Source organism: Lampris incognitus, chromosome 16, assembly GCF_029633865.1.
Source record: "Lampris incognitus isolate fLamInc1 chromosome 16, fLamInc1.hap2, whole genome shotgun sequence".
NCBI classification, from domain to species: Eukaryota; Metazoa; Chordata; class Actinopteri; order Lampriformes; family Lampridae; genus Lampris; species Lampris incognitus.
The window spans coordinates 207303-216166 of record NC_079226.1 but is presented as its reverse complement, the minus strand read 5'-3'; positions in this window follow the sequence as shown (position 1 = coordinate 216166).

Below are 8864 nucleotides of genomic sequence, written 5' to 3'. Positions count from 1 at the left end.
TCAACATTTTTTCTAACAAGCTGAAATGTTTCTCTGCACAACACTAATAATTCTCTTTTGTTACATAAAAGGTATAACTTTGCTTGTTCTTGTTAGCTAGCTAACAGTAAGTAATATGATCGGCTAACGTAAATGTTAACTTCCACTAAAAGTTGTCATTACTAGCTTAACAATACTTGTTAGCTGGCTCATAGTTGTCATAAGTTGTCTGACTCTCATGTGTGTACTATACTCCAAAACCTACATCTGATTTATTTATTTAGTTAAATGCTAGCTGTCTGCTCCATTAACTACCTAGCTAGGTTAAAGTGGTGTAGCCTGTACTGCCTCAGATTTTTTTTAAATTTATTGTTACGGTTAAGCAAATCTATTCTTTTACACCTCAGTACAATATTTCGGAAACTAAGCCTCTATGACAGATTCGGTCTTTATTCTACTTTGTGTAGGCTATGGGTCTTCAGTAGGCAATATGGAAGATGATGTGAACCCACTTCTGCTCAAGTGCTTCTTCTGTGAAGGCCTGGAAACGCCAGGTGAGAGGCTTTTGCAAGGAACTTCTAAAGGCTACGCTACTTTATTGAAACATGCAGAAGCCATGGAAAATGCTACAATTTTGGAGCGTATGAAGAAGGATGAAAATGAAGGAAGACTTAGATACCACATAAAGTGTAAAGATTATTTGTACAACAAGTTTGTCAAGGTCACCAAGACATCAGCTCAAGCATCAAAGGCAGAGGAAGAGACAGCAAAGCTGAAGCGAAGGTGCACTTGCTCTGAGTTCAGTGCATCAACTGCATGCACCTCTTCAAGTTCACGGTCCGTTCAGCTTCTGTACAAGAATGTATGCATTCTTTGCAACCAACCCGCTCATCTCTATGAACATAAACCAGCAGACGCTAGAAAGAAATATAGAGTGCCTGATAATGTGACTGCAGATAGACTAAAGGCAAGCTTGCTGAAGATAGCAAGGAGTCGTGGAGATGACTGGGACACAGAAGTCCTTGGACGTGTAACCAGGTTAAAATTAATGTTTTTATTTTATTTTGTTTGAGTATGAAATATCACCAAATCCTGTCTGTGTGCTGTTATTTGTGTTTACTACATTTTATTTTATGTCATTATTTACTTTTATGTATGTTTTACAACGACCGTCATATACGTGTACTGTCGCTTTAAGAGAGAGGTCTTGTGGGTACACGGAAGAGGGACCGCGGGAGAGGCCATTTTTGTTTTGTGGGAGGAGTCTCAAGCAGCGATCGAGCCGAGCCACACGTGTTTCTTACCGTAGCACAGTTTTGCTGGTTGAGGAGAACGTAACCTTGAGTATCCCTGTAAGAAGATACTGCAAGCTGTGGGATAAAATACTTGTTTATCCTTTCTTACATCGGAGTCCCGTGGACGGTTTCTCCTTCTAACGCACACGAGTGAAGTCCGGGCAGTGGTTGAACTTCGACCCCCACGTCCGTAAGAAACACCGCTCCCGCTGGAGGACTGGACGTTTGTCGAAGGGTTTGAAACCAAAATAAATGGCAAGGTGGGCCAAATAGAGTCCTGTGTGTCCCCCCTCCTTCCTTGATCATGATGATGATGAGAGACTGAGGGCCCCCCACAACACCTGGGGCCCCACCCAACTAGAACACAACGCAGAGCTAATGATGAGAGTGACGGGCATGCAGCAGGCTCACCAACATAGAACAGCATAGGACTGCCCCCGTTACATTGGTGCCGTGACCCTCCTGGATCCTGAGAGTGACATCAGTTGCTCGCCGCGGGAGGCTGCTGTCGTCATCTAGCCCCAGACGTCCTCAGGTATTTCTATAGACTGTACGCTCATGTTACAGTGGAATGGAGTTGAGCTGTGTGGACACTGGACAGTCATAGCTGTGGTTACCATGGACTGGGCTTGTGAACAGGACATTTGTATATACTGAAGGAAGAAAAACACACGAAAAAAAAGGAAAAAAGGTTAATGTTGATGTGATTGAAGGACTCGTGTGAATAATCTATTGATCTAAACTACTGTATATGTGCATATGTGATTAATCTATTGGTGAATTTGTTGATTGTGTGTGATTGTTTCAATCTCTTAGTGATTTCTAGATTCAATTATTTAAATGAATTGAGCTTTTCACTTTTTTATTTTATTTTTTATTTTATCTGAGTGTTAGAGGTAGGAACATGGCAGAGGGTGGTTCGTACGTAGGTGGGGGTAACATTGCTGATCAGGATCTTTTGGATCGTCAGTATGCTATGGAGAGGGGGTACCAGTTAGATGTGGGTGGGGGTTTACGGCTAGGTGTAGGTAGGAGTTTCGGGCAGCTCTTAGAGGGCGGGGAACCAGACACCAGAGCACCAGGACCTAGAGACCCGACCTCATTTGGCACTCCTCAGTTCACCTCCACACGCTACGTAGAACGGGCCAGGCCAGGTATCAGCGAAGGGGCTGTGCTAGGTAACAGCGAGCAGCCAGTGGGTGAGTTAGCCATGCTCATTACTCGGTTAGCAGAGAAGATAGGAGAGTCAATCACTGCTAAGCTGCAGGAAACACAAATGCTTAGAAACACACACACAGACAGTGCTAGGTCTGCTGAACAGCGTTTGGAGACAGCTCCTAGTGTTAGAGTAGTAATGCAGACAGACGCTAGGGAGCCTCCTATTTTCAGGGGCGATAGCTCTGATAAGTTTACAGTTCATGAGTGGGAGAGCCTTATGACTTTGTATTTGAGGAAGCGAGCCATTCCAGTTAGTGAGCAGTCACATGAGATTCTAGCTAAGCTTATGGGGAAAGCAGGGGACGTGGTGAGGATAAAGCTGCGCAACACATCTGTCGACCACATAGCGAACCCCCACATTATTTTTGATGTACTGAAGCAACACTTTAGTGACCTCACATACTCGAGCATGCCCCTGGCGGACTTTTACAGTACGCTGCCCAAGCCAGGTGAGGACGCTATGGAGTATTGGATTAGGCTTAATAAAACAGTGGAGGTGGCTGACGAATGCTTGAAGTGGCAGGGCCGTAGTATTGAAGAGCCAAGCCACGAGGTAAGCATGATGTTTATCAAACACTGTCCAGATCAGTCTCTTGCCAATGTTTTTAAGTTCAAGTCTGCAGGGAAATGGTCTGCTAGCGAGATCCAGGAGAGGCTTGATGAGCATATGCTGGAGAGGAAGTCCCGTGTTGCTGCAGGTGGACAACGTGAAGCAGGCGCGGTAGAGCGTAGGTTCCATTCACAGGTTCATGTCCCTGTAGTCGACGTGGCTCCCGACTTGAACATGACCGTGCCGGTGGTGCCATCTCCCGTCCCGGCTCATGCGTCATCTCCTATACCATTTTGTGCAAGGTCTCCTACACCGTCTCCCGCACCGTCTCCCGCACCTGTCTCTGGCGGTGATGACTATATGAGGAGTTTGGTGAGCTTGCTAGACCGTTTGGTCACAATGCAGACTCAGGTTCCAGTTAGCGCTGCAGTCCGGACACCGACGCTGACTCAACCGCCAGCTAACGCCGCAGGGCGGGTGCCAGATGCACCACAGAGGTTGTGCAGGGTTTGTAAGTCTCCGGATCACTCCACATTTTCCCACTGCAGCCGGGACAACCGATGTATAAACTGTTTGTCTCCGGGTCATTGGAAGAGGGACTGTCCTCACCCTCAGCCGCCCAACCAGCTCCGTTCTCAGCCTGGTGGAAGAGCTGGTCGTCAGTCTCGTCCGTTAAACTACTAAACCCACACCTAGAGAGGGATGGTGTGGGTAATGTAGATGTATCCCTCACTGATGTCTCCGACCTGGCTCACTTGTATGAAGACAAGTGTGCCAAAGCACCTCAGGGTTCGCGTATGGTCATTCAGGCGACACAGAGGATCCAGGCTTTCAGTGACTTGTTCTATGCTCCTGTTCTTGTCAACCAGAGTGTGCAGCTTAATGGCATGTTGGATACTGGCTCTATGTCATGCAGTATCAGTGAAAATGCAGTAGAGAAGCTCCGCTCTGGGGGTGTTTTACCTGAGAAGCAGCAGCCTGAAGAGAACATTGTCTTGATTGGCTGCGGTGGTCTGGAGACTAGGCCTGATGGTTTTTATGACCTCAACATGCAGCTTTATGGTGTTTCCTTTGTCATACCCACTCTGGTCGTGCCCGGTCAGCATGATGATCTGATAGTCGGCACAAACGTCATTAAACATGTGGCCCATGTACTCAAGAGTGGTACTGAGTACTGGGACATCGCGTCCAGACAGGAACATCCGTCTAGTCCTGACGTTGAACAGTTCTTGCCCATGTTCACGAATGTAGAGCGCTGGAGGGGTGGTGCAGTTCCTGAGAAGATAGGTACTGTTAAGCTCACCCAGGCCGTGACACTCTTACCGAGGCACGAGCACTTAGTCTGGGGCAGACTTCCTGCTAAGGTGCCTATGTCAGCTGGAAGCACTGTTGTTGTGGAGCCGACAGACTCCAAGGCCATGCCACGCAGTGTCCTCGTAGGTCGACTTGTCACACCGCTCTGGGGTGATAGGTGGGTACCCATGACTGTTGTCAATCCATCTGACAAAGCCATCACACTGAAAAGGAACTGCAAGTTGGCTGATGTGTTTCCATGCTTGGCGATTGAGGACTTTAATGTTTTCCAGGGACTGAAATCAGTTTCAGGGAGGCATGAGTCCAACGCCACAGATAGTCCCTGTCCCCCTGACCAGCCGGCTAGGAGTTTGTCAGAGCTCGGACTCAGTGACATTGACCTCAGCTCCTGTCAGGTTAGTGAGGCATGCAAGTCCCAGCTCACTCAGCTGCTCACCGAGTACCATGACATCTTCTCCAGGGACTCTCTGGACGGTGGCGAGGTCACAGGATACACACATCGCATCCATCTGGTGGATGAGCGCCCCTTTCGCTTGCCCTACAGGAGGGTTCCCCCAGCCCACTATCAGAAGTTGAGACAGGTTCTCACTGATATGGAGGAGAAAGGGATTATCCGGAAGTCCTCGAACGCATACGCTTCACCGCTGGTTATGGTATGGAAGAAGGATGGCGGGCTTCGGATCTGCACTGATTTCAGATGGCTGAATGCTCGGACCTTGAAAGACGCTCATCCCTTGCCACACCAGTCGGACTGTCTTGCCGCGCTGGGTGGTAACTGCCTCTTTAGTACGATGGACCTCACCTCTAGCTTCTTCAACATCCCAATGCATGAAGATGACAAGAAGTACACTGCTTTCACGACTCCCCTTGGGTTGCATGAATACAATCGCATGCCACAGGGCCTTTGTAATAGCCCTGCAGCCTTCATGAGAATGATGATTGGGATCTTTGGGGATCTGAACTTCACGAAGCTTTTGTGCTATCTTGATGATCTTCTTGCCTTCGCGCCGTCAGAGGTTGAGGCTCTGTCGAGGCTCCGCACTGTGTTTCAGAGGTTGAGGGAGAACAACTTGAAACTGGCTCCGAAAAAGTGTCATCTGCTGCAGAAGCGGGTGCGGTTTTTGGGCCACGTGGTTGATGGCGGAGGTGTGTCTGTCGATCCCTCCAAAGTAGAGGTCATCTCCAACATGACAGTGCAGGATCTCATGGAAGGTGATGGGTGCACGCCTTCTGTTCGTAGGATCAAATCTTTCCTTGGTATGGTATTTTACTACCAGCATTTCCTCCCGAACTGCTCCTCCGTGGCTAAGCCCCTGTTCGCCCTTACAGCTGGACAAAAGAGGAGGGGGAGGTCGCCTAAGGATAAGAAGCCCCATGGCAGCTTCCGTAAGCTTACCTCCGCAGACTGGACGGTGGAATGTGGGGAAGCATTTGATCTGTTGAGGACGATGTTACTGGCGTGTGTGGTGCTTGCCCATCCAGACTTTGAGGTGCCTTTCATTTTGTCGGTCGATGCGTCTTTGGACGGACTCGGCGCGGTGCTGTCTCAAGTGCCCCGAGGAGAGTCCAAGGCCAGACCTGTTGGTTTTGCAAGCAAGTCCCTCAGTGCCTCACAGCGGAAGTATCCAGCTCATAGACTGGAGTTCATGGCGCTGAAGTGGAGTGTTTGTGAAAAGTTCAGCCACTGGCTGAAGGGTCAAAGCTTCACCGTTTGGACAGATAATAATCCGCTGACTTATCTCCTAACGAAGCCGAAGCTTGACGCGTGTGAGATCCGCTGGGTGTCTAAGTTGGCGTCTTACACTTTCGATCTCAAACACCTGCCAGGGAAGAAAAACGTGGTGGCGGATGCCTTGAGTCGCGACCCTTTTTCCAAGCCCGTCAGTCAGAGGCTACTTAGGGAGCCCTACCCGGCCCTTGTTCAGGAAGCCGACGAGGTTGAGGGGGACTCTGTGCAGGATGTTTTCAGACTCAGTTGCCAGTCCCAAACAGTGAGTAGTGCGCGATCTGGGTTTGCTTGTGATGCAGCTGAGGTCAGGGCTTTTTGTCAAGCCAAATGTGACTGGCCTGATGCATCAGTATTCACAGCACTCAGTTTGGTCCAGCACGTTCAGCATCTGTCGGGTGGTCAGGATACACTGCCAATGTTATCCACCGAGGAGCTCAGGTTGAGTCAGGAGCAGGACCCCTGCGTCTCCAAGGTGTTGCCCTTTGTCGCTGTTCGGAAGCGGCCATCGAGACGTGAGAGGCATGGTGCTGACCAGAAGGTCCTCAGGCTGCTGAAACAGTGGGAGAAGTTGGAAGTCAATGATGGTGTCTTGTACAGGGTGACAAAGGACCCAGTGTCCAAGCAGAGGAGGTCTCAGTATGTTTTACCTCTGAGTCTGAAAGACAAGGCACTGTCTGGCATCCACGATCACGCTGGTCATCAGGGCCAGGACCGTACTCTCTCTCTTGCAAGGCAGCGTTTTTATTGGCCTGACATGGAGAGGGATATCAGAGCATATGTCAGATGCTGTCGGAGATGTGTGTTTGGGAAGACCCCAGAGCCAGCTGCTTGCGCGCCCCTGGAGAGCATTAAAACCTCCGCACCGATGCAGCTTGTGTGTATGGATTTCTGGTCCGCTGAGGACAGTAAGCAGCGGTCGGTCGATGTCCTAGTGGTTACTGACCACTTCACTAAGCTTGCTCACGCGTTCCCCTGCGCCAATCAGACAGCGAAGCAGGTCGCCAAGAAACTCTGGGATCATGTATTCTGTGTTTACGGGTTTCCGGAGAGAATACATTCTGACCAGGGCACAAACTTTGAGAGCAACCTGATTGCAGAGCTTCTCAGGTTGGCGGGTGTAGCGAAGTCCCACACGACGGCCTACCATCCTATGGGTAATGGCGGGACAGAGCGGTTTAATCACACGATGGGGAATATGCTCCGTTCCCTTCCGCTTCAGCAGAAGCAACAGTGGCCTCAGCTGATCCATTCTCTCACGCTCGCGTACAATGCCACTGTTCACGAGACCACGGGTTACGCGCCTTTCTTCCTGATGTATGGGCGTGTCCCAAGACTGCCGGTGGATGTTATGTTCAGGCAGGTTTTGCATGACCCTCACGTTGTTGATTATGACTCTTATGCTCAGTCTCTGCTTTCCTGTCTAAGGAGTGCAATGGAGATCGCTCAGAAGCACTCCACGGCTGAGCAGCAGCATCAGGCGTGACAGTACAACAGACACGCCAAGGGCACTGTCCTGTCTGTCGGGGATCGTGTTTTCGTTGCAAACCAGAGTGAGCGAGGGAAGAGAAAGTTGGCTGACAAATGGGAGAACGGAGTGTACACGGTTGTCGGTGTCAACCCCAATATCCACGTCTACAAGATTCAGGATGCAGAGGGGCACACCAGGGTGGTGCACAGGAACCGTTTGTTGGAGGTCAACTTCTTGCCCCTCCCTGAGTTAGATCAGGGTCAGGAGTCCAGTACAACCAGTGAGTTGCTTGACTGCGCAGAGTCCGATGAGGAGGACAGTGCAGATGGCCTGACGGTCTCAGGGGATGCAGTGGGGCTAGCAGTCTCATCACTTGGAGACTCGCCTAGATCTGAGTGGGCAGAAGCGGAAGAGTTCATTCCGTCTAGTCTGGTTGTCAGTCCTGTGGGGGCCACTGCTCAGTCTCCACCCAACACACACGCACCACACAACACACATGCAACACACATAGAGGCATCACACTCACTCGATGTAGGTGTTATATCTCACACTGATTCGCACACAGGGGCACCACCCTCACTCGATACAGATGTTGCAGCTCGCACTGTCTCACGCACACAAGTAGAGATCGATGGTCGGGTTAGGACACGCACAGGGAGGGTGGTGACGTCAGTGAACAGGTTAATAGAATCTATGGCTCAGATGCCATTTCTACGGAGTGTGAGGGTTTGAACTTTGATGGAGGTTGGAGTCATTCAAACTAGTTTAATGTGAGTTATTAGGTGTCTATCAGACAGGGTTGTTTTGGGGCAAAGTGCATGGTGTGGCGTATCAGGCGTCACATTGATCTAGGGGAATACTGAGACTTGATCAACCTCATTATTTTCTGAACCTCGTAACCGAGGTAGCTCCTAAGTTGACTGGAGGACTAGGTCCTTCTTTTCACTTGTGCCAGTAGTCAGTGATGGGCTTTTCCTTTCCTCTTTCTCTTTTTATCCTGCTGTCAGGATGTTGGTGAATTTCAGGAGGGGTGAATGTAACCAGGTTAAAATTAATGTTTTTATTTTATTTTGTTTGAGTATGAAATATCACCAAATCCTGTCTGTGTGCTGTTATTTGTGTTTACTACATTTTATTTTATGTCATTATTTACTTTTATGTATGTTTTACAACGACCGTCATATACATGTACTGTCGCTTTAAGAGAGAGGTCTTGTGGGTACACGGAAGAGGGAACGCGGGAGAGGCCATTTTTGTTTTGTGGGAGGAGTCTCAACCAGCGATCGAGCCGAGCCACACGTGTTTCTTACC